A 27230-nucleotide genomic window follows, 5' to 3' on the forward strand; every position below is an offset into this window, starting at 1 on the left:
ACCTACAAGTCATTGAAGTCAATGATAAGACTAAATCAAACTCTTCTCCTCCATTTGGGAGTCTAGTTATCAGATATGTCACAACAGCTAGGTCATTTATTGTCCCTCTGTATTTAATGGGAAGAAGTATCTTCAGACTATGATTTGTTCTCCCTGTCTTTGGGAAAAAGTGCTCTGCGAAAAAAGCTCATCACTTCCCAATCAGAAGAATTCCATATGGTATGCTCAGGTAAGATGTCTAGTTTTTACAAAACTGAGGTTATTATACAGGGCTTCCACAACTTCTTTCTGTCTATCTCAGATTGTCTGTGTGACATTCAGTTGACTTCAATACCTACAGCATTTTCATAACATCAACTGGAATCCATAAGCAGAGAACTGACATTTCCTCAAATTTCCACACCTTACTCCAATTCTCCAAACTTTCACACACTCACTAACCACTACAGGCTTTGGATCAAGACCAGAAAATAAGACATGGCTGGAGTAAACATGAATGAGTCTCTAATAATGAAAGATAAAAATCTCTTACTTGAAAAATGCCTTTACTAAAAGGTTTATACATGTGCCAATAACTTCAATAACTATTATTTTCTTTTATTTAAATTATTTTCCTTTCCTTTGTTTTGTTTTGCTTCAGAGACTATATAACAATAAATCTCTTGACACCAAGTGTCTTCATTGTGTATGTATCCTTTATTTCAGTTTAAGAACTATATGGCAAAGTGACTGTTCACATTAAAGAATACGTGTCATAAACCTCAAACCCTACTGCGTATCAATTCATACTAAACACAAATGTTCAAAAAATATTTTGAATTATATTGTCAAAGTTGAATAGCTGAAACATGGGCTACACAACATATTTAAAGAATACAAGATTCTGGCAAATGAAGTGGAAACCTGGAAGTTCCCAGTGATTACAGATTGAAGCAAAGCTCTAGTGTGCACTTTAGGACAATTAACATTATGCAACAGTAGAAACAGATATAACTGAAACATTAAAAAAAACCTGGTTTATGGTCTAAGAGGTATTTGAAAGTCATCTACACATGGTTTCTTGACTCTGTATTTCTGAAAAGGTAAATAACTAATTAAACATACTGGTAAACAACACCAATAACTGGCATTATAATGTAGTGGTTAGTAAGGTATGACTAAAAATCTAGATTCCAAGCTTCAGTTCCTGTCTAGCTCCCTGACTTTGTATGAAATGTTGTTTGCTTTGGTTCAGCTTATTTAACCCTAAAGCAGGATAATAATAGTTCCCAGGGCATAGTGCTTCAGAGCATATTTTGGGGAATTAACTAATTGACATGTGTGTGGTGTGTTACATTCCTTTAAAGTGTACAATATACTCTTAATGTGATATACTATTATTTCGCTGAGGGATTCCATTGACTGATGGCAGGATGCACAGCCATGGAGAGCTCTTCAAATCAATGTCTCTCCTGATCAATTAGGTAGCAGCAGTGATCATAAATATCTTATTTTTATCTCCACTTGGCAAAATAATTATGCATTTTCCTCTCATGTATAGATCCAGTTATTATGATTGAGATCTTTATTATTTTTAGAGTGGATGGCTTCAATAGTCATTGGCTTAAGCTGACACATAGCAGTCAAAGGCGTGATATAATAGGCAGTCAGCACTGTGGTGTACAGCACACAGGAAAGCAGACACTGATTATGAGAAGGTTCTACTTTTCCCCAGAACTACAGTCAAGAATATTAAGATCAAGTCAAAAAAATGCAGATACCAGAACAGGTCAAAACTTGGGAAGTACTCCTAATTTCTCTTTGCTTGGAACAGTGTTATTTACCAATGCAGCTTTTTATACAGCAAATTCTGTCTATTTGATGTTTTGTAAAAGAGAGATGTTGACATAGCCCTTTTTCAAAGCCACACACTGAGCCATACACAGTGAGCCATACACAGGGCACAGAAACTCTGCAATACCCCAAAAGTTACCAGGTGCTTTGACTCTAGTATAGAATTAGATCTGGACAGATTTATTTGTCGAACAGAGACTATGAAGCTAAAACCCTATAAATAGCTTATTACACACACGATGATTCTGATTCTTAAGCTGTCTTTAATGGGGGAGATCAGGTAACTCCATGAGGTAGCAATATGTGATCTTGACAGGCTTCTGGATGAAACCAATATTTGAGGTGTTATATTTTGGAGGTATATCAAGATGCATGATCTAGTAAGACATATATAGATATAACAATATCTATATATCTACATACTGTGATATAAAGTTGACTGAACTTTCATACAGTGTCCCTTATTGTAATTTTAGGCATGTAGACAGTCTGCTATTTTAAAGAATATGCTTAATACTGTGGTACAATGCCTATTAATACAATCCTAGTATTACCATTCAGTAGCTGTTTGCTTATAATTTTCAACATTATAATGTTATGCTAAATGTAGCTCTTCATACTCTAATCAGGTAGATCACCTCATTTTTCAACTCAGGTGCCTTTTTATTAATTGAACTCATCTTTCACTTAAAGAGGACAAATAAAAAAGGGGCCAGAATCACTTATTAATTTCCTATGTAATCACAGTTTTGCACAGGCTGGTCTGAAGCCACATTGGCCAGAGCCCAAAGAAAATGTTTTGGGATAAAGATGGGACAAAATCCAAATAACTCCATTCACATTATGAGCCTGAGAAGCTCCCAGGTGCTGTGTGCCTCCAAATTCTATTGTATTACATCCTGAAGGGGCTCAGTCCTCCTCTACACAGTTACTACAGCACCTACCAGACTGTAGGCTATTCTTCCCATCCTTCCAGTGCCACATTGTTTGAAATGTCCAAGACTACTAGAAAGTAGTAACATTTTTCTGAAGTATAAAGTAATGGAGTCAGGTTTGCTACCCTCACACATTCTCTCTTCTTTGTCCAACAAGATACAGACTACTTTCAGCACACCAGCTAGAGCAGGAAGGACAAGGGACTCCCTGCCTTGCCCAGAAAACATTGGAAGAAAAGGCACAGCAGAAATGATGTGCAGATGCACACAAGTGTGGGTGCTGGAAGGTGTCAATACCTGAGCACTCCTCAGCAGGCAACTGTCACACCAACAGGTGCAAAATTAATCTAAGCATTTCAAGGAGAGTTATGGAGAGGGTGTATGCTTCACTTCTTTACATTACAGCAAGTGTTCAAAAGCCAAGAAAAGGATATTTGATCCTTTCAACAGACAAGGATTGTGTTGCTTTTTACTCATTCATAGTTGAACCTCTAGGAGAAAGAGATAGAAAAAAAAAATGAAAACATAAGTTTTCCCATTACACTTTAAATTTATCTCATCCAGGACACAAGCCAATGTCATACTACTTGTTACTTTTTCTGTATTATTGTTGTAATTACTTTATTTACAAGATTTTACTGAAATAGGAGTTAACATGCACAGAATATATCAGCAGGGTGTGAAATGAGGTCCATGGACTAAATTAAGATCTTTTTCTAATGAAACCTCTTCCCTGTCAACAAGGTTTTTATGGTTGCTTTATAGTAGGGGGAAGGGGGAACAGAAAGTATTTGAAAATTAATTAAAACCAGAAAACAGTTTTGACATTTTTATCCCAAAATCTATGAAATTGGCAGGGATTTTCTCACTGATTTCCCTGGTCATTGGTTCAAGCCCCTAGATGAACAAATAGCAATTAAAAAATAAAAATGAATCAGTCTAAATGGCAAGACACAGACTTACAGTTCTAACAATGTAACATAGCTACTGTTTATTGTAGTCATATGTTTATCTGTAACACTGGTGTGAAATATAATGAAAATAATGCTTTGATCTGTAAAGAAAAACATAAAAATTAGCTTGCCACTTATTCATCTATTTTAAAAATATCAGAAAGAAGGGGTTTTAGACAATTCATCACTAGAAAATTGGCTGTCAGTGAATACAATAATCTCTTTCAGCAAGAACAATGTACTTATTAAAAAGTGTAAATTACTTCTACATCACACAATTTTATCCGTGTTGGTTTGAAAATACTAATTTTTCATGGGCACTTTTCTAACAATTACAAAATTACCTTTACATAATATCTTCAAGACTACAAAGACTTTTAAAAGAAACATTTTAAAATTTGTTTTTAATTAAAAAGATATATTGAACTTCTAGAAGACAGTATTTCCTCCAAGATGTAGAACTCACAATATGCATTAATCCTCTCTGTCTGTGGTTCCTACTTTCTGAATTGCAAGATCTTTATTTAATTATTCAAAATCTATATTAAAACAATTAACATGACCTGTATAAAATGGTAATCTCTGCCAGTGTATATTGACTCCAGGGCAGAAAACAAGATTCCTCTTCAAATGGCAGAAAGGTGTAAAATAATAAAAATTCCCCCTTCACATTTTCCCCCAGCCACATGGGGAAGGAGAGGCAGAAGCCAGCTCAGGTGAAGCCAGCACTTAGGAGCTAGAGATGGTCTCAAACAGTAGCTGAAACTAGCAGGAGCAGCAGGGACGATCCAGGCTCACCTGGGATCCTACACTCCCTCCACAGCTGCCATCCACAAATGAAACCAGTAACTTGCCGCTGGCAACTAAATCTGCAAATTAGTTTCTTTCCACTGTTTTCTTACCATGTACCACTTCCTCCTTCACCTGCTTGATTAGTTTCTCCCTTTCTTAGGATGACCTTTCTGTTGCTCCCTACTGCATGCATAATTAGTTGTGAATCACCATGCATTGATAAAATACTCCACTCGAGAGAAAAACACATCTGAACTAGAGGTACAGTCTTGTCATGTATCTCTTGTAAAGGAAAAAAATAGCATTTAATTGCAGCTGTAGTTAAGACTGATTATGTTTATAGCCTTTGGACCCATTTGAGACTTTAATGCACAGATCTGGGATGGTGCTGAACTGCTCATTCCATGACATCTCTGCTCTTTGCAGAAGTCTACTTTTTCCAGCAGTGGTGTATCTGGTAAAACTGTACTAATTATAGCTCTTCACAAGGTAGAAGAAGATCTGTGCTTCCCTGAGCAGACTAACTACTATGCATCCTTGCAACTTCTGCTCTTGTCAGTGAAACTCCTTGTACCCACGTGTATAAGTTAAGGTCTGGTCCCTTTTTATTTATCACATTATCTTGTCTTCCATCTTTTGTCTTCTTTCTTTACATGCTAAATTTGAACTTTTTAGTAGTATGTTTATGTGCCTAATAGCCAGCACAATAGGTGAGGTTTCTAAGCACTACCAGAATAAAAATGAAAGTGAAACAAATATTCTGCAATCCTGTACAGAAACATTTAAGTTCTTTAAAATTTATGACCATTCAAAGCTAGATGTCTGTTCCCATAGGCACATCTGGAAATCCTTGTCTTAAAGTATTTCTGGATCAAAGGATCTTGTCTGGCAAGCAGGCTATTGGTAAGAAACTGAGAATTAAACAGCACAGGTGAAACAAAATGGTTATGTAAAACATTTAGTGGTTCATCAGACATTCAAACTAATGTGTATAATTTGCATTAAATCCCATACCTCTAATAGCTTTAGCTTTAAGTCCCAAGCTCACTTCACCTTAAAAGATTTGCTGGCAATATTCCCACTTTGGTTTTAAGTTAATGTGCTTGTGTCAAAGGGATTTTTTAAAAAAAAAAAAAAAAAAAAAAAAAAGGCAATTTGACAGGGCTTTCCAGAGTAGTTTTATACAGGAACTTAGCAAAGGACTGGATCGTGGTGCTCCTTCCTTAGAATTGTTAAGTAACTTCCTCTTTCAGGGAGTATTTTTGTGTGATAGCTGAGATAATGCAATAATTTTAATGGAAAAGATGCTTGAACTTCTCAGTCCTTGTGTTGGCTGCTTCCCAGCAAGGTCCATTCAGACACTGTTGTAGTAATTTCTTGATGATGTCTGACATTCTTTGTGACTTAAATTTTTCATCTAAATTACAGGAGCATTTTAAACTGAGGAAGTCTCCTATTGCTCTTTGCTGAACATATGTATATGATGAAGTTGATCTTTTAGAGAAAAAAGGCTGGAATCCCTTCTTTTGCTAACATTATTGGTATACAAACCCTGGTGAATAGTATAGTAACACTAAATGAAAGAAGCAGATATAATCTGCTTCAGGAGTAAAGGACTGAAGTGTGTCTAAAATCTATAACTAGAGAACAGAAAGTAAAGACAAATACTGCTACTCTTTCTCAGGGTCCTGCTCAAAGCTATAGAAAGTCTGGAGTCATAATTTGGTTTTTGTTTCAAAGCCTATGAACAGTCAGTGTCACAACTCCATGACAAAGTGCAAAATTGAGGTTTTTGCTTGTAGTGCTATTTTTCTACAAGGCTGAACTTGAACCATGTCCTACTACTGCAAACACCACGATAAGGAGAAGTGTTCCAGAAAAATTTTTCCACTTCAGTTCTTTGAGCTGCATGAAAGACACTGCACAGAGCCTGTATTGCCATTTTTTCTTCTTTGTACAACCAAATGGCCTAAAGGAAAGCAAGAAGAGGGACTGGACTAAGTAGTTAGATTTACAGAGATCAAACCTTGTGGACAGTTGCCTATTTTTTCCCTCTAGCACTACCAGAGGATTTCAAGAGGTAGTGGTTGGAGGGAGTCTGAAGTCTCCTCTTTTTTCATTCTTTTCTGACATTTGTTCTGCAATCCCACGGCTACCCCTGTGTGTCAGCTAAGGGATATCATCTCCCTCAGTGAAAGCTATGTAAAATTCTGGTCAACCAGAAAGAGAAATCCAAACTGGAACAGACATAAAGTAGAGTTATTAGGATGATCAAGGGACCAAAAAGCCCTCTGAGGGAAGACAAAATAATGGGTTTGTTTAGCTTAGCCAAATATGGAGACACATAAAGTACGTTATGCACATTAGAGTGTAATCACCATGCAAATTAAACAACAGTGTGGAAAGCTGGCAACAGAATGACCATATGCAATTTAAAAGAAATTTTCTAAACCTCAGAGGAAAGAGGTTTTCTTCTGAAACAACCTGACAGTAGGAGCAATGGGAACAAAAAACAAAAAAATCCTGCTGGATTTTAAGGTGGGGTTTATGACTAGGTCATTAAAATGCCTCTGATACTAGAAGATTGCTTTTGCCAAAAGTACTGGTGGCACTGGGGGACTGCTCAGCCACCAGAGCAGTTAAGGTGAGCACATATGCTCAGATAATCAGTAATAACGGACATGGCTAAAGTGCCTTTCCCCCTCCATCAGCCAGTAAATCCCTACCTGGCAGATTATAAACTTCATGGCATTTTTGAGAAGCAACAAGCAATTCCAGTTACTTAACATTTCATCAAATGAAGAGACTTTTTTTAACACATATACTTTTAAAGTGCTGGCTGTATATAATTGTCCGTACATCAGTGGTAGCAAACTGTTAGGCAATGGCAGACTAATCATTTTCTGGTAGCAAGGAAAAGTAAAAGCCCTTCAAACAAACCTTTCATGAGAAGACTTAATACAGCAATCAATAAAGACAGAGGAAAATATAGCAAAACAGACAATAAATTTAAGTGTAAGCATGTGCAAACCGGAGGTCTTTTGCTCTTCTCTAAAAAGCTCCTAGCAAATGTACATTTCTACTGCTAAGAGGGATGAGTCTTAAGGGATAATCAGGCTTATATGAGATCCGGATTCCCAGTAAAGCAGGTGATAGAGATTTCTGGTTATTGCAAAGCAGAAGGGTTCAAGGGGAAGGTTTCTTTTGTAGAAATCATGTATCTTACTCCCTCTCTATAATCTTTCATTACTGGTCACTCTCAGCATTAGGTAATTAGGCAAGGTGGAACCAGTCTCACCCTATATGGATCAGTTATATAAATTATTAAATAAAAGGGTATATAGTTAATATATTTTCAAAATTATGGACAATTTTCCAAAATGCATTTCCTGAAGCATTCTGGGCATTCAAAAGCGTATTTTTCTATGCTCTTGTATCTCTTGTGTTCTGAATACAGATGCCACATAGTTTCAGTCCCAGGTGGAGGCAACTGCAGCTTCTAAATCAACATTTGCCTAGATTTCCCAGTCTTTACTCATTGTCCCCTTATTGTTCTGTGTTTTATACTGATAATTCTGTTTTGAAACTTATCTCTGTCTAAATTTAATGTGCCTACACTGCAGGGAGTACTTATCATATTTATCATATAACTGGAATCAAAGATTATAAGGGTAAATGCCTATAAGAGACATGTTAGAATTTAAATGTTGACTGTCCTGTTATTGTATGCCAAGCTTAGGAGCATTGTGTGCTGCCTTGTTTAGATCCCTTAATGATCACTGTTCTAACAATGTGAAACTGCCTCCTAGATAAGCATAAAATGTTCCCTCTTGGAGGACTCTCTTTACAATCATTCAAATCAGTGCCAAAGTCTAATAGATTCAGTGGAATATAAATACATCCTTGAATTTTTTTGTGATTGAATATTGAAACTGAAAATAAAAAATATCCAGTGGATGCAAGCATGCATGAATTAAAACAGAAAGAAAATATTTGTAGTTCTCAGAAAGATAACAGAAGTCTAAACCTAATCTTGTATTAGGGGCTAGGAAGGACTGCACAGCTTTAGACTTTGCCCTACATCTGGGAGATATAAGCCATCCTTTGACTAAGTCTGATGACTCTGGTTAATGTGGAATGATTTTTCAATTAAGTTTTTCCATCCTCATTCTAATGGGGCCACTTACCCTACTACATGCTTTTACTGAAATATGAAAACAAACATTTGTTTTGAAAAGTAATGTAACCTATTGCAAAATTATTTTTTCTTAATAGAAAAACAAAATAATTAAATGTTTCTAAAAATATATTCAGACATGATACAATCAAGCAAACCATTTAGAGTAAGAGTGGAAACTGGGACTGAAGTGTGGACCATGACATACTGTAGAAAAAATGATACACAAAACTGTTTCAAGTTTCAATTTTTTTCACAATGCAACATAATTAAATCCAGCAAGGCTTTCCAGGCTGTAATCTACTGGGTGTTGTAATCTGCCCCTTGCTGAAGTATAATAGAAGTACTTCAAGAAAGCTTTTTCAATATTTCATTAAATTATAACATGAGAGCATCTGCAAAACTGTATTAATTTATAACATGAGGGCACATCAGCAAAACTTTTTTTAGTTTATTAAAAAACATAATGGGTTGCAAACATATCAAATTTCAGTGATGCCTTTAATTTTGGACTTTGCTATTAATGGACTCTCATGCTTCCATGGTGCTTCACTGAAAATAATGTAAAGGCTAGTTTTTGTCCAAGAGATGCAGCAGCAGCTGAAGTCTGATATTCATAAGTCAGATCACAAGAAAAACATTTGGAACATTGATTTTCTTTGTCAAAAAACACAAAACAGATCAAAATGAAATTATAAAAATGCATTACCAACCATACTATTTTTTAAAAAAACATATTCCTTGCCTTTTAAATAAAATGTTAGTGAAGCTTTATTCTTCCAAAAGTGAAAAAATCTGTCTAAAGATTACAGAAAGGGCATCTCAAAGAACACATGAAAAATAAACATTTTGCTGCTGAAAAATGACAGTAATTTCTTCTACATGTGCAATAGGCTCTGCATATTTGTTGCCTGCACTGCCAGTGTATGCATTTGCATCTGCTCAAGGAGGATGTTAGATCATATCCTTGCACAGGACAGAATCTCCACAGACAAAGTAGATAGTTGGCAATATCAGAAAAATGTCAACTCAGTCTTTCTCACACTGTGTAAAGCATTTCCATCTCCTTTTGGTCCCAAACTGTGCCAATCCTTTGGGCACAGTCCCTTGCACCAGCAATCAACTCCTTCCTATTTCTGTTAACACTACCACTTCAGCTGACAGACCATTGCTGTTAGCAGAAATCCAGCAGATTTCCAGACATCTAGGAAACACAGGCAAATGGCCAGGACCCACATTCGTGCCAGTGTTGGCAGCTGTACATATCCCTTCCCCAGATTGCCCAGGCTCCCAAGGACTGGAGTCCTAAAGATTTTGCTGCTGTGAGAAAGCCATTTCTTCCATTTAGGCATGAGACCACATCCTCTCTTATTTTTACAGACTTTTTTACTTTTTTCTATGTTCCCCTCTCTCTTCCTGCTGCTGTCTCCCCAGGCATACTGGGAATTAGTAATGTGAACTGGAGGTGTTCCCTCTTCAGTTTTCATTCTCCTTGCAGTCTGAGCATAACTGCTCAGGGAGCCAAAATGCTGATGCAGTCTATGCTCACTTGGAAAGTGAGAAAGCAGCCAGGTGTTTCAGTCCATGTTAGCTGCTAAGAGGCACGGGAGCCACTCCGCAGCCAAAATTTGAGGGAACAGCTAGCCTCAAGGGGAAAAACAAATTAACAAAACACATGTCATGTGTACTCCCACCCACCCCCCAAAAAAAAAGAAAGAAAAAGAAAGAAATGGCTTCTCTAATGGCAAACTAGAGACATTATACATGCAGTCCTCCAAGTCTACACATTTCTCTAGCTATTCAGAATTACAAAGCAAGTCTAAGAAAACAACAAATAATTTCTTCTTCTTTCAAGAAAAACAGCCCTCTTTTTTTTTTTTCTTACTTTATTCTCTTTGTTAACCTGCAACTATATTTTTTCAGTCTATTCCATTCTTCTTTTCTATTCCTTCATTTTATGTCCTGACAATCCCAGGTGTCCAAAGAGATGTCAGTGCTGTAATTTTCAGAATCCAGCCCCTAAGCTTTAGGCACTCAGTGCTGCACTGGAGCACAGTGTCCATATATGAGTTGTGTATCTCAGAAGAGAGTTAAAAAAGACCTGTATCTTAGATACAGAGGGGCCTAAAATAACACATCACAATGCTGAGAACATTGACATGGCTTACATCCGATCCCTTCTCCTCAATGTTTTGCATCCCAAAGCCTCTAGAAAAGAAGCTCTGCTCCACATGACCCTGGTTTTTCAAAACATGAGCAGATCTTACTTCTGACTTTCAGAAGGACAGAAAAGATGTCACTGGTGTCTGATGCACTATTTTAAGTAACTGGTCTGAGTTTAGAGCAGTCCTTCAGGAAAAACTCATTTCTGCTTTCTTTTAGGACTGAAGGTCTATCAGTCTTCAACATTTCTATCTAAATACTTGTAAGTTGCTTGGGATTATCTCAGTCACCACTGCTGAAGGTGCTTACTCCTGCTAGTGGAAGTAGGGGAAACATGAAGGAGAGAAGAATACAAGATGGATGTATATATATATCTCTAGGGGAGAAAGGATGTTGCTTCAGGTGTGGCACACATTTTCTGCAGCCCTGCTGCCAAGGCAAAATGTCCACTGGAGAAAGGCTATTTCCTGGTGGTTAGGACACTTGCTTTGGGATAGATAAACCTGTAGTCTAGTCTCAATTCAATGACTGAACGGTGATCTCTGCATTTCATATGAATTAGATAAAATGCAAAATTAAGCATCATGGACATTAGAGGCAGGGAAGAATATACATTACAAAATTCTTATGTGCTGTGGTTTGAAGGTGACATTTCTCTGCTTGGGTAGTTTTGAGGAAATCAAACAAGTATTTTCAGGTAAATAGCAAAAAATGGGTTTCTATGGAATTTAGATGCTTCAGGGATATGGCAGCTGTGCACAATTTTTGAGAATCACCTTTTCAAATTAGATACCCAATGCAGAAGTTAGGTAGAGCCTAACTTTGTCTCCATGCATGGATCACACCTTATGTCATCCTTTCTATTTGGCACAGCTTCTTTTTCCTTTCTCCCATGGCTGTTTTTTCTATAGAAGCTGGTTTAGAAGAAACAAAATAGTGGCTCCACTCCCACCAGAAACTGCTGAGAAAGTCTGCTGTGAGAACCGCTGGCTAGGACTGTTCCATTATTATTTTTGATGCTTATGAAAGATCCTTATTATCCATAGATATCCTGGTTGCCTGTCAAGAAACCATGAAACAAGAATTATTCAGCATGACATGAGCAATTAGGCTTTCTCACACTGTGTGACAGGAATCTCTGTTCTAAGCCTAGATCTCTTACAACATGTTTGAGAAACCCTAATTTTCTTACTAAGTCAATCTTCCATTAAACAATACCCTAAACCATTACTTAGTAATAATTTACATTCCTGAAAAAAAAAAATAGGCTATCTGAAATGAAGCTGGACAGAAATAAATCTATTAATATATAGTAGGTGCAGGGAGGTAAAAGAAATAAATGTTATATGGCTTCATTTGTGATAGGCAAACAAAACTAAGGTGAAATCAAACTGTCAAGAATTAAAATTAACCCTCTTAAGGGATGCTTGTATGCATCCTTTATACTGTCAACATCTAAGTGGGATTTCACCTCTTCTGTGTAAGAAGGAAAAAAGAGGAACAAAACCAACAAACCACCGATTTAATGACTGCTTTTATATATCAGCATGTGCACTCATGCACAAGAACATGCACACACTGAGTGATAACAGCATCTATGCCTGTCACATGGACAAAGATTATGTCATTACTATCCATCTGCACTTAAAATTCATTTTCCATTAAATATATAGAAACTCCCCCAGGCCTTGCAGTTACAGTACAGCCCTTCCAACAGCACTCTGATTGTTTCTAAAGGTTTATAGGAAGCCAGGCCTTGCAGGGAATTGTGTACACAACTTCTGATTTCTGAAAATTCTTCCTCTACTTAAGACTATCTTCTGAACTTAAAAGAGGTAAAGATGTATTTGGTTGTTGTGGTTTGAACTCAGCCAGTAACAATCGCTATGTAGCCAGTTATTTACTTCCCCCCCGTTCCGGTGAAATAGGGGAGGGACCAAAAAAAAAAAAAAAAAAAAAGAAGTTTGTAGCTTAAATAGCAAAAATTTACTAGCAAAAACAACAGTAATGATAGTAGGCCAAAACAGGTAAAATGCAGTAATGGCTCACTGAACAGCACCAGAGAAACCTGCCCAGCAGATCCAGAAACCCAAAACAAATACCTCCCACTATCTGCTGAGGTTTGATGTCACATGGCATGGAATGCTCCAATGATCGATCAGGTCCCAGCCCTTCAGCTGGGCTCCCTCTCAGCCCACGGAAAGTTAACTCTATCCTGGCTGAAGCCAGGACACTGGTTAAAGTAGTATTATTTACACCCTTGTGTAAGTTTTATTTCTGAGTATCACCTTGTATAGATCTGGTTGATAGGATTCTTTTTTTTAATCTTTGGTAGTGTTAGGGAGTTTAATAAGGATTCAAGAAAAGATTGTCTAAATCCCAATGAATTTGACAGAGCAAGCTGTGACATCCTACTGCTTCTTGATATTCATCATTTTGCCTTTCCATATTTCAAATCAACATCTGTAGCTAGCAAAAAAACTAACTGTAAACCAAAGTCAGGAGAATTATTGTAAACATAAGTGTTATACCATATTATGTCAATTAGCATGGCAAAAAGGAATACGGGAACTATCACAAAGTCAGGAGTAGGGCTCATTAAGTATTGCAAAATTATATTTCTGAATATTAATTGATTTTTTAAATTAATCCACATAGTTTCATATCCTTTTCAAGTATATTTCCTCTTAACATTCTAGCAATGAAGTTTGCTGCAAGTTAGAAACTCTTTGTAGATCTATGTATGTTTCCTATTCAAGGTCTGAATAAATAAATTGTACTGGGTGAAATATTAATGGGAAGACTTTCAGAATTCTATTATAAAAATCAGAGTTTGTAATTCTGAACACTCATATATGAAATCTAGATCACAATCCTTTATTGTTATTCCAATCATTCTATACCATTCAACCTATATAAATGTAGTGAACAGACAGTGCTGAATTGCAAAAATGTAACACCAGAAAGGCCACTAATGATGCATCCACCTACAGATTTATTTTATTTTTTTTTTCAACTGAGAAACTGCAGCCATCACACAGGATCTGAGTGAACCCCTATAACAGTACCTAAAAGCCTATCCACCTGGATAAAGGAGACCTCACTGCATGTCCCCAGCTGGAACTGGTTACCTGAATCTATTAGGAACTAGATAATAAGGTAATACCTAATCCAGAAAGCAATAAATAACCCACCTGAGGAGAAACTTGGTGCTCAGACCGCCAACACTATATAGAAGCTGCAGTCTGAGGCAAGGCGTTGCCATATGTAGGAACTGAGCTGTCAGTCACCCATTCCCAGAGATCATCTGGGTTGGCTGGTGTAAACTGCATTAGTGAGGCTGAGCTATGATTTGTGTGAGGTCTGTGTTTGCAGGGCAGGCATCACTATCCACTTTCTGCGTTTGTCCTGTGAAGCAAATCAACTTTCCGTTGTTTTCACTGACTGCTTGTGCAGCCACCATACATACCAACCTCTCCATGATATCCAGAAAAGTATTTAATGGCTGAGGAGCAGGTAAACCACAGATAGGATCTGCAACTTCTGGAGTCAGTGACTCAGTCCACAAAAGACTTCAGAAAGCTTCTTGGAGAGCTCAACTAAATGCCTAAAGCTTTGTAGAGCATGTCTGTTGAGGTAAATGCACAAAACAATGCAGATGCCCAAATCATGTCTATCTTCCCCTGTAGGTCCATCAGTTCAAACCTTAACAGCACAGCTTAACTGGTGTGGACCTTGTCAGACTACACCTAGGTATTTACATAGTAGTTGTCCACATCTGAGCTAGTCGTTCTCAAGCCCATTTACAAGAACTGGAGAGAAAGAAAGTGAAGTAGACATCTTCTTTTGGTCCAGTGAAACGTGTTTGGAAGTGTTCATTTCCCTCCAGTGACTACCATAGGATATCTAACTAGGGTAAATAAACCCTGGTAAACAGCTGAGTTACAAACACTAAAATCTCTTAATGTTTTACTGTCCACTTTAAGAGGCTTTCTGTTCAACATGCATCTGTTGAAGGCATTATTCTTTAGTGCCAAGCTAACTGCAAAGACAGGCAACAAAGATACTGAATGTAGGGTCGAGGATGACAAATTATCTCTGCATCATAAAGGCATGTGTTAAAAAGTTACCCCTAAAATGCTTAGATCTACCTCTTTGTCTCTATACTCATCAATTCCTGATCTGTAAAATAGTGACAATGCACTTCTCTACCTTTCAAGAAACTTGTGAGTATAAATATTGTAGAGAACAAGATCGAATATTGTGAAGAGAGCAAAAAAGCAAGAAAAACTCCACTGCTAAGTAGACAGAGATAGTAACAAGCCATTCTCTATTGATGTCCGTCTGCTTCTTCTAAATTAAAATTAAAAGCCCTTTCAATCTTCGGTCATTAGAATGGTTTTTAAGAGGATGACTAAACAAATACTTTTCTTTTTTGCTGTATTTTCATTATAATAAGAGTTCAATCTGAAACATAATTCAATTCCAGCTCCTCAGAGGTATTGAGATGGATAATTTATCCTGAAATCAGGCAGAGCTTCCTTTGTAGATCCACGTCCAAGGTGTTTTTAGACATGTTCAGCAGAAAAACAACTTAATAATTAGTAATGCCTTACTTATCTATCTGAAATGCATTGAAAACAAGAAGATGTTGACCATTTTGCAGTTTACCATTTTTCTGTGCATTATTAGATTTACTGATGTGTTTGCATTAAATGATGCAAAATATTCATATTTATCAAGACCAAGTATAGCCATGCTTTCAAGAGTTGCTGCAGCATCAGTTATGTAATGCTCCTAATACCTTCTCCAAGGTCACAGCACAGCTGTTCTACTTTGAGTTCTCACACAACCAGATTTTCTTAAAAGCCAGAATGGTGCAGTTTTCTTGAAATATACATTATTTTCCCAATTTGGTAGCAATGTGTCAGAAATCATGATAAAATGAGCTAATTTTACCTAATTTTAAAACTGGCTAAAGGAAATGAAGGTGAAATGCTACTCAGGAACTGAGTAGCTGCATGGCACTGTGGACACAGGAAGGGAGAAGACTTCTGGGCCATAGAGATCAGGCCAGTAGCTACTGCCAGGGAGAGACAGAAGAATTTAGAAGAAGGCTGAGAGCATATTCCCACCAAAGAAGATTTCATCTTACACAACAGAAGGATAAGATCTACATTACTGTATGAGTCTGATCTTAATGGAAATAATAACAGGATACACTTTGTTTTTTCCCCCCTTAAATTTCCATCATCCTTTCAACAAGAACATTTTAGATCTACAGGTTTTTGAGATCTTGTATTCCTACCTACTCTCATTTGCCCTGTCTGTTTGTTAATTTCAAGTTCTAGGGGTTATTTCATCATCTGGCATTTATGGTTTTTTTTCAGAAGACTTCTGGAATATTCCCTCTCCTCTGGAGCTGCCAGCACAGCAGGCTTCAAGGGAAAAGGTGAGTGCCTCTGACCCCCTCCAGAATAAGACCAAACACAGCTTGTCTAAGAAAACAAAGAGAAAACTTTAAGAGAGAAAGAAGCAAGGCAAAAGAAATTCATAAAATTATTTACATATTTTACAAAACATCACAAATCATTCAGAAGTTTCTACAGTCACAAGGAGCTGATTCATCTGAAGCATTTTGACAAGTGTTCTTAAATTTATGGGTTTTATTTTTACACCAATTTTCTCCAGGTTTCTGTTAAATTTACTGCCTTACAGCTTTAAAAAACAAAGAGGGCTTTCTGTGCTTTTGAGGCCTTTCCCTCTTCTGTGTCTCAAAGAGAATCAGGAGTACCAATATTTTTCAAGTTTTTCTCAGAGGTTTTCTTGTCTTGACAGGGATAATAGATTGGCCTCACAGGTCAACCTCATTCTCACCCACAGTTTAGGAACCCTGAAGACTGAAGATAATAAGAAAAAGAAAAACAGCACTCTTTAATCCTGTGGTATCACACAGAAATCACAGTTTCATGTTCAGACATAACTAGGTCATTTTCTTCCAAAAAACCAATAGGTTTGGCATACCGTACTTTCCAAAATAATTCCACTGTTTCATTCACTTGTAACTGCCCTTTATGTTTTATTATTGGCAGTCTCAATGCCAAATGATTTCAAAAGTGACCAAGCACTGATGTGTTAAGGGAAAACACAGGATGGCCTCTTCATTTGGTCCAAATGCAAAAGGTCTGCTTTGAAATGGCATTACTTTTACAACTTCTTCAATAACGGAAATTGAAACCAGCTTGTAATGTATCTGTTACATTTACCACCAATTCCTGTCCTAAATTGCTTCCTTTCAATCTCAGTGAAGTCAGTTAAATTCTAACTCACAACATTAAGTCAGTTATAATGCTAACCTGAGACTTTTGCTTTGAATGGTGCAATCGATTCTGCAAAGCATTGGAAAGCTCTCCAAAAACTCCTAAGATCTTTTCTGGCAGTCGTACCTGCTGCATCAAATGACTCATGACCCTTGTACACATACATAATGTGTGTGTGTGTCTTGCAAATTCCCCTTTTCTTGATAGGGGAGAGATACAGATCACAGTAATATTTTTTTAAATATATTTTATTAGACTGTTACTATTAAAGGAATCAAGCCAGTATTATTAAAAGCAGACACTTATTCACACGGTACATTTGCTTATTCCCTCCCACTGTTCTCAGACCCACAGGCGCAGGCTATCCCACAGACACTGCCACACACGCAGTCACTCCCAGTCACCCAGGCGGAGGCCAGCCCAGCTCTGTACTCACAGGGGGGAACTGCACTGGCGTGACAGTGGCTTCTAGACGGGTGTGCAGAGGGTCCCTCACAGAGTCCCTTGTTTCCCCAGCAGCACATGCAACCTGGGTGCCTCTGACGATGCACAGCTGCCACGGCCAACTCAGATGTGGTCTGAGTTGCACAGCCCGTCGTCGGCGCTAGCATGGCCTGGTGGCCTTACACATGCTCAGCAGACTCTGTCTGGGTCTTTAATTTCTTGAAGATGCAACAGGATGAAAAATCTCCAGAGTTTGTCAGCTTTTGGGAGATTTTCACACATTTCCTCTCAGCATGTACTTTTCTTCCCTTCAGCCTTCTCTGTTCTCACCCATGGGTGTAGGTAGGACCCATTCACACTTGCACAGAAAGGGTGTTTATGATACATGAATGTGTGTTTGAGTCCTGACTTCAATCTACTCTCCTCCCTCTAGAAGAACAATCCCATAAAAGAAGCTGTGTCTCTGGTGGTCCCTGTTAATATATTGAAAGAGACAGCACACCTAACAGGGATTAAGTATACTTTGGGGGCTGGAGGATAGGGGGATAGGACTGACAGACTCCTCACCTTATCCTTATTCACATCTGAAAAAATTGTCAGTAAATAAACCCCAAAGTGTTGGTGGCAAGTATTGTATTGTAACAGACACAAAAATGTCTCGTGTTACATACAGAGCCAATTGCACTGTTTGTGATTAAGAAAAACTGAGCCCAAGCCCCAGCTGGTGTTTGACACAGTTGCCAAAATGAAGTATCTGTCCCATTGAAAAATAAATATTGCTGATAGGTCCCCATACAGTAATCTGAAATTATTGCCCTGAAAATTGTGAAGTTGATAATGTGAAAGGAGCAAAAAATTCTTGGCTGAAACCAAAGCACAGTGAATTTTCTTGGGAGGGGATGTGAGAAAGGGGGCCACAGCTCCGTTCATGCACCTATCTATTTGGTACAGTCACAGCCAAGCTGGGTCCTCAGACTTTTCCTTCTCTCTCCCCTTCGCATCATGTAACTTGTAGAGTCTCATAGCTGGAGAAGTGGAAAGGAGAATGAGCAATGAAATGAGTAATGTCATTCGGTGCTTATTGTCACAGAAGAGACAGCATGCTGTTGGCTTCTTCCATGTCGACAGCAAACAAAATTCAATTACTGTTTGGATATGATCAATTATTGCCAAACTACCTGCCAAGTCTATTTGCTCTGTTGGCATGAAAAGAGCATCTCCTCCAGAAAGGATGTCAAGTATTCCTGCGGTAAATAGCAAAGGCAGGGAGAGGAGAAACAGAACATTAAGAAGAGGTACTGAATGACAGTAAGACCATTTTGGGCAATAGTTTTGCTGTGTAAAGCCCCTAAAGTGTGACAAGGAAAATAGTGTCAGAGCAGATCCCAGATGGAGCTGAAAAGGCTATCAGCTGTGCTTTGCAGGCACTCCACAGCGCCCAGAGTAAAAATGTCTTGCAGCTGGTCACTGGAAAAATCACTGCGCTGCTCAGTGTAAAAATGTCACTGATGTTCCATCACTACCGCCACAATTTACATACACAACAAACTTTTTCTGAGCCTTTTCAATTACACCAGAGAAGAAAAGCCAACTGCCTGTAGAAAAAGGCATTCATGTGTACTGATGCTTTGTAGAATCTATTTCTCTAATCGGTAGCACAGGGCTGTGAGCCTACTCTGCAACTGAGTAGGTGCAACTGAGCACCACACAGACACTCACTCACCCTTTTGCCCTCAGGAATGGGCAGGAGAAAAAAAAAAAAAGTCTCAGGAATAGAGATAAGGACAGAGAGGGATGTCTCAGCCATTATGGTTATGGCAAAAGACAGACTTATTAGGGGAAGAAAAAAAGAACATAAATTTAATTCGACCACCACAAACAACAGCACTTAATTTAACAATCAAACAGAGTAAGACAGTGAGAAGTATAACCACATCTTAAAAACACCTTCACCCCGCCCCTCCCTTCTTCCTAGGCTCAGCTTTGCTCACAATTTCTCTACCTCCTCCTCCACAGCAACACAGGGGGACAGGGAATAGGGGTTGCAGTCAGTTCATCACCCAATGACTCTCCTGCTTGCTCAGGAGGAGGACTCCTTGCACTCTTCCCCTGCTCCAGCGTGGAGTCCCTCCCACAGGAGACAGTCTTCCATGAACTTCTCCAACATGATTCCTTCCCACAGGCTTGCAGCTCTTCACAAGCTGCTCCAGCGTGGGTCTCTCCCATGTGTCACAGTCCCCTCAGTGACAAACTACCACAGTGGGGGCTTCTTCCCACAGAGTCCTGGCCTTCTTCAGGTGCATCTACCTGCTCTGGTGTGGGGTCCTGCATGGGCATCTTCTGCTCCACTGTGGACCTCCATGGGCTGCAGGGGAACAGTCTGCCCTCTCACCACGGGCTGTAGGAGGGTCTCTGCTCTGGTGCACCTCCCCCCCTTCATCCTCATTTCTTCCACTGACCCCAATGTTTGCATAGGTGTCTCCCTCACAACTCCTCTTCACAACTCCCACTCCTCCTCTCAGGTTCCCCTTCTTAAATAGGTTATCACAGAGGTGTGGCCACCATCACTAATTGGCTCGGCCTTGGCCAGAGGTAGTTCCAACATGGAGACAGGAGGAGCTTTGAGAAGCTTCTCACAGGTACCACCTCTGTAGCCCCCTCCCCTGCTACCAAAAACCTCTGCCTCACACACAAACCCAGCACACCATGTAGCTTCTGAACTCTGAAAGTCTGAGGTAATTATTTTGTTATGGGAGTGATGAATCAAGAAAATGAAAATAGTGAGAGTCCAGACAAAGATGAGAATATACAGGTGCTTGTCACTTTCTTACTTTGAGAACAGGGAAGGGATTGGGTTGCAGATTGTTTTAAGGTAATAATCCTGGAATCAATATAGGCAAATCTATACTTAGTCATGTCACTATATATGAGCACATCATACTAGAAGGCCTCAATTTTGAGAACTTTTTTTGAAAGCTACTGCAGTTGATACTCAGCTGTTTTCTCTGTGCATACTGAGGATGGGCACATGTGAAAATTGTAGGTATATGAGCATAATACTTTATCTGACTTCAACCTATATGACGTGAATTTAGAAAGTGACACGGGTTATAACTTAGAACCCAGAAAAAAGTATTATTTACTATAATGAATTACTGAAGAGAGCAATGCTAGAAAAATGAACTGAAGGCACCATTAAGCATGTGGTAAATAAAAAGGCAATTTAGCAAGATCATTTACTTAGCAAGTGGAAGTAGACATTGTTGCTTCCACTTTTTACTTTCCACTGTCCCCAAAGAGGTTCTTCCTGAATACCGATTGCTTCTATTAGACTATTATTGGGAAGATACTGATGCCACCAGAGTGTGAACAGGCACTGATGCAGTGATATCAGGTCACATGATCCATCAAGGCCATGTTTTCACCTGCAAGATGGGGACACCCTTCCCATCCTCTTAACTGCAGAAATAGGTTTGATCCTCATGGTATGGCCAAAAGAGAAGATTGATTTATTTTCCTGATTTAGGTTGCAGTGGTCAAGTACCCTCAAGCAGCACCAATTGTGTGATGTGCAAACCTTATTCTCTCTTTTCCTGTTTTTTGACTCTCCTCTTCACCACCTTTGTACTTCCCTTTTTCCACCTCCAGTTCCAAAGAAACAACTTGCTGATGATTATTTATCCTTATTGGTTCCAGTTTTAGTATGCCTGTTACTTAGGCACTCTCTGTCTTATGTGTTATCACTGATACCTTTACACTAGGCATTGCCAGCCTTTGAGGATTTTAATCCCCAAAAGATCACTGGACTCCCATTATCTGAAAAGTTTGGCCATCTCTTCTATAACTCACCCTTAAACACATGTGGACACAGACAGTCTTATGGCATTATGTGTAATTTTTTCAGCTCTTCACCATGCTACTGCCACATCTGGTGGTTTCTCACATTGTGTCCAGTGATTTTCTACATCCCATTCAGTTATCCCAGTCATTAGGCTCAGTCAGTGGCCTATTCATTTATTTGCAGCCCTAATGTGTTCAGGCAGTAGGTACAGAACTACCTGTGAACAATATATACTCTATATTGTGTTCATAGAATCATAGAATCATACATTCATAGAATGCTTTGGGTTGGAAGGGACCTTAAAGATCTTCTGGTTCCAAGCCCCTGCCATGGGCAGGGACACCTTCCACTAGCCAAGATTGCTCAAAGCCCCGTCCAACCTGGCCTTGAACACTTCCAGGGAGGAGGCATCCACAACTTCTCTGAACAACCTGTTCCAGTGTCTCACTAACCTCACAGTAAAGGATTTCTTCCTTATATTGAATCTAAATCTAATCTTTCAGTTTAAAACTGTTATCCCTCATCCTATCACTACACTCCCTGATAAAGAGTCCCTCCCCATCTTTTGTGTAGGCCCCCTTTAAGTACTGGAAGCCACGATAATGTATCCCCGGAGCCTTCTCTTCTCCAGGCTGAACCACCCCAACTCTCTCATCCTGTCCTCATAAGGGAGGTGCTTCAGCCCCCTGATCATCTTTGTGGCCTCCTCTGGACCCACTCCAGCAGGTCCATGTCCTTCTTACGCTGGGGGCCCCAGAGCTGAACACAGTACTGCAGACAGGGTCTCATGAGAGCAGAGTAGAGGGGGAGAATCACCTCCCTTGACTTGCTGGCCACACTTCTTTTGATGCAGCCTGGGATATGATTGGCTTTCTTGGCTGCGAGAGCACACTGCTGGCTCATAGTCAGTTTTCCATCCACTAATAACACCAAGTCCTTCTCTGCAGGGCTGCTCTCAATCCACTCATCACCCAGACTCTATTTGTGCATGGCATTGCCTCAACCCATGTGTGGGACCTTGCTCTTATCCCTGTTGAACTTCATGAGGTTTGCACGGGCCCACCTCTCAAACCTGTCAAGGTCCCTCTGGATGGCATCCCTTCCCTCCAGCATGTTGACTGCACCACACAGCTCAGTGTCACTGGCAAAATTGCTGAGGGTGCACTCAATCCCACTGTCCATGTCACCAACAAAGATATTAAACAGCACTGGTCCCAATACCAACTCCTGAGGAACACTACTCGTCACTGCTGTCCACTTCGACGTTGAGCTGTTGACCGCAACTCTTTGAGTGCAACCATGCAGCCAATTCTCTATCCACCGAGTGGTCCATCCATCAGATCCATGTCTCTCCAGTTTAGAGACAAGGATGTCATGTTGGACAGTGCCAAATGCTTTGCGCAAGTCCAGGTAGGTGACATCAGTTTCTCTTCCCTTACCCACCAACATTGTAACCCCATCATAGAAGGCCACCAAATTAATCAGGCATTATTTGCCCTTAGTGAAGCCATGCTGGCTGTCACCAATCACCTCCTTATTTTCCCAGCACCCTCGTATATTTTTCAGGATTATTCGCTCCATGATCTTGCTGGGCACAAAGGTAAGACTGACTGGCCTGCAGTTCCCAAAGTCTTTTTTTCCTTTTTTAACAAAGCAATTAATTTTAAGGAAACTTGTGTCAGAGAAACTGACTTGACTGTAAATCTTGTAAGAGTGAAAGAATTGCATTTCTACTGCATTGATCTGCAAAAGAATATGACAGTATATGACAATGTAATGCACTTACTAAATAACAGAACAGCCATGCTGAGCCAGACTAAAAATATGTTCAGCCCAGTTTTTTAATAGTAGACAAATAATGGCTGCTTTTGCAAAATAAATATGAAAACAATACAAGCAAATTACCATTCCTGTGCACTGTCTGCATTTTCAGCATTTTAAAGCTTAGAGACTTTCCTGGGTCCCAGTTTGTATCTTTGTTGGTGTGTATGTTTATATCCACAGGGACTGATGTATTCTTTTTTCCCCCCATGAAATAGCTCTTTAGGGGGTGGAGTCAAATACTATCACCATTCCAGCCTATGCATAGTATGATAATGTCATGTTTCCAAACTTCTTCAGAGAGTAAAGTCATCCTGAAATGGTTATACCTAGTAAAGGAATCAGGGGAAAGATGGTCAGAATCTTCTGCATATAGCAATTCATTTTGAAAGAAGAAGCCTTATAGCAATACTGCCAGGAAAGGGGATTTTTTTCAATTGCCTTTTTTTATTCCCAAAACTTTGTTTGCTGAATTTTTAGTTGTATAACTGATTAGACACAATGTAATCTATTATTTTATGCTATTTACATAATATAACATAACTATTTTCATTTTTTTTTATTAATACAACATATTGTGGCAGGAGCTAAAAAATTTATTTATTTGAAGTTATTTTTAAAATTATTTGAAGTTATTTTAAAAATTATTACAGTGATAAAATTATTACAGTGATAGTAGTAATTTCCTCCCCCCAAAACCCAATAATGTATTGAATATAATCACAACGTGAAAATACTTATCCCGGAGATTTTAGATTCTAAAATAAATATGGACATAAAAAACACAGAATAATAAAACAGAACCTTGGATAGCTTGGAAAAGAGGAACAGAAAATAAGTGAAGTGAACAGAAGGTATGGAGCCCCATCTTGATGACAGAGATATAATGCCATAACTTATGGGTCAAAATTCATTATATACACCCGTCCCCATCCACCCCCGATGCACATGCAAAGTTACAGAGAGAGAGAGACACTGAAATAATGTTATTAAGTTTACAAAGGCAAAGAGATATTTGGAATACTATGGTGAATTTTACTTTACTTGAATGTCTTGGTTTTTGAAATAATAGGAAAAAAAAATCTGGAGATGAATCAGAGCTACACAGGGAGATAAATGTGTATTTGTAGGATCCTTACCTGTTTATCACAAAATGATAACTGTGCAGTTAGAGAAGCAGGGGCCTGTACAGTAGGAAGGATCTCTCCATGATTAGGGCAGCTGAATAGTTCTTGCTAAACTTTTAACATGTAGATAGTAATTATCAAGTCCTCCTTTCAGGAGGTTTGACTTGAAAATTGGATCCAAAGTGCTCAGCTCTCACAACTATGATAAAGTCAAAGGTAACCCTGCTTTGTGTGAAGAGCTCTGACGAGTCATGTCTAATTTGGTATCTGAGATGACTTGCTTAGAGAAGAGCTTGATGTTGCCCTGTGCTCCACAGCAAAGCTGGTTAATTGAGGTCCCTGACCTACTCTCTCTCTGCCTGTTTGAACCTCCCCCACAACACATTTTACTACCTGTTCAGTTAAGCTGATTCAACTGTGTATATGGATTCATGCTGTGAGCCAGACCAATGAAATCATCAGTATTAAAAAGTAATAACTTTTTGGTAGGTATTCAGCATTTTCTATTTGTTTCTCAGCCTCCTGATTCCCATCAGCTGGTTTACAGCACAGCCTTCACAAGCAGCTGAGGGTGTGACAAATTCAACTGGGGACTAGGAACAACTGCATCGGGAAGGGAGGCAAGCTGGTGTAATAATTCAGCCACTTGAGAAACTGTGCAGCGTGGCAACACCTCACAGCCTGGTTCTGGCAGGGCTGGTATTGACACTGAAGCCAATTAGCCCTGCTGGTCTCCAAGCAGTCAGATGTGGAGTCAGGTTAGCTGCTTGTCCATTACACCCACCAGTGCTCCTGCTTCCAAGGAAACAGTGCAGAGACACCTGCACTGACAGCACTCATTGCTAGTGCAGATACTATGGGGTTGGCTTTCGTGGCAACTGTGCAGCTGTGCATCTGAGACTGAGCTAGCCTTGGTGTCTGCACTGGCTGCAGGATGCTCTGCCTGCGCCTAAGTCCAGCTGGATCCATGCTGGCTCTGCACAGAATTAGCTTACACGTCTGTTCATCCATGCCATGCTTAATTTGCAACCCCGATAATCTATCTTTGGAGAACTGAGAGCTGACCGTTACTCAGTTTGGTTTTCTGAAGCATTTAGTAAAATTGTACAGATGGATGCCATGAAAAACTTAAGAGGAAATTGATGGTTCTCTCTTCAAACTGTAATTTGTATGTTTTGTTGTAGATAAGATGTCCAAATGCATCAGGCACAATTTGCCCTTAGTGAAGCCATGTGGGCTGTTGCCAATCACCTCCTTATTTTCCACATGCCCTAGCATAGTTTTCAGGAGGGTCCACTCCACAATCTTTCCAGGCACAGAGGTGAGACTGACTGGCCTGTAGTTTTCGGGTCTTTTTTTTTTCACTTTTAAAAATGAGGGCTGTGTTTCCCCTTTTCCAGTCAGAGGGAACCTCACTGCTCTGTCACGACTTCTCAAATATGATGGATAATGGCTTAGCCACAGATCCCTCAGGATCCCATGGACTTGTGCACCTTCAGGTTCCTTAGATGGTCTTGAATCTGATCTTCTCCTACACTGGAATGTTCTTCATTCTCCCAGTCCCTGCCTTTACCTTCTGCATCTTGAACAGTGTGTCTGGAGCACTTGCTGGTGAAGACTGAGTCAAAAAAGTCATTGAGTACCTCAGCCTTCCCCAATGTGTTATGTGTATTCCTGGCCAACACTGTGTGACTGTATTCTTTAATAGTTCGGGATATTTTTTCTTCGGTATCTGTTTTAAATCTGCTTGAAGTTAATTCAGTATTTTGCTTTGAAAAAAGATACAAGTTCCTGAATGTGAAAATGGGATCAAATGGTACTGTTGCCTGAAATAATGAAGTATTGTACTAAGTACTTCAGAAAGGCCCCATGATATATTCTAGTCCCATGTACATTCACCCTAGCATCACTGGCACAAAAATTCATCATATATGATGAGTCATTATAGCTCTATGATCAAAGAGAACATTTTCTACAGATATTCAATAACCTTCCAAATTACATATTTCACAGAAGTAGGTCAAATTAAGCAGTGATTGAAGACTAACATTTCTGTAAGTACCCAGCTATTCAGATTTTATCAAGATAATACCATAGAGAAGTGCTCTGCATATTAAGAATGGGTTATCTTTTTGTAATAGAGATCTAAAAGTGCTGTGGGTAATGCAAAGGTCTTTTCTTTTGTGACCTCTTTTTAAGTTTCTGCTCTTGCTCTCTTCAGGTGCTATTAACTCATGTTGTACAAGATCAGGGTAAGATCTGAGTCACTGAAGATGTTCATTAGTTCTGCATTAGAGGGAGAGGCAAACAGCAGGGGAACTGAACACAGAGATTCCTGTGCACGTGGAACCTTCTGCACGTGTCACAGAAATGCACTGATGCTATGCAGCTACGTTGTATCAAAGGGTCTACTAGTTCATGTCTTTGGATATCAGATTGGCACCTATTCTTTATTTCTTAGTTCTCTTAAGGGACTTAATTTTCAGTCTTTTGTTCCCAGTGAATGAGATCACAGGAACATATACTGTAGATTTATGTCTACCTTTAATATTGTCCTTTACATCATTTGTTGGCCATTTCATTCCCCACTTGCATTTCCTTCTAGAGCTAAACCGGTCAATAGTTACCACCTGGACCACAGTGATTATGCCTGTAAAGTAAATACAGTCAACAGTAGACTTTGACTTGATGCACCCACCTTGGGAAGATGATGTTCCTGGCTCCAAACAGGTGTCACTGACCAGCAATGACATCTCATGTCAGAAAAGGAATTTGGTGTCCCAAGAAGATACAGCTGCAACCACCATTACTTGACTCAGGCACA

General features: G+C 39.2%; 1 long non-coding RNA gene across 1 annotated transcript; it reads left to right on the top strand.

Annotated features, from left to right (window-relative positions):
• Positions 1-2924: 2924 nt before the first annotated feature.
• On the top strand, positions 2925-27230 carry LOC141924644 (uncharacterized). The gene is made up of 3 exons (XR_012623617.1): positions 2925-3102; positions 16244-16305; positions 27012-27230. It is a non-coding gene; the product is annotated as an uncharacterized LOC141924644 (long non-coding RNA).

Source organism: Strix aluco, chromosome 5 (assembly GCF_031877795.1).
Source record: "Strix aluco isolate bStrAlu1 chromosome 5, bStrAlu1.hap1, whole genome shotgun sequence".
Classification (NCBI taxonomy): Eukaryota; Metazoa; Chordata; class Aves; order Strigiformes; family Strigidae; genus Strix; species Strix aluco.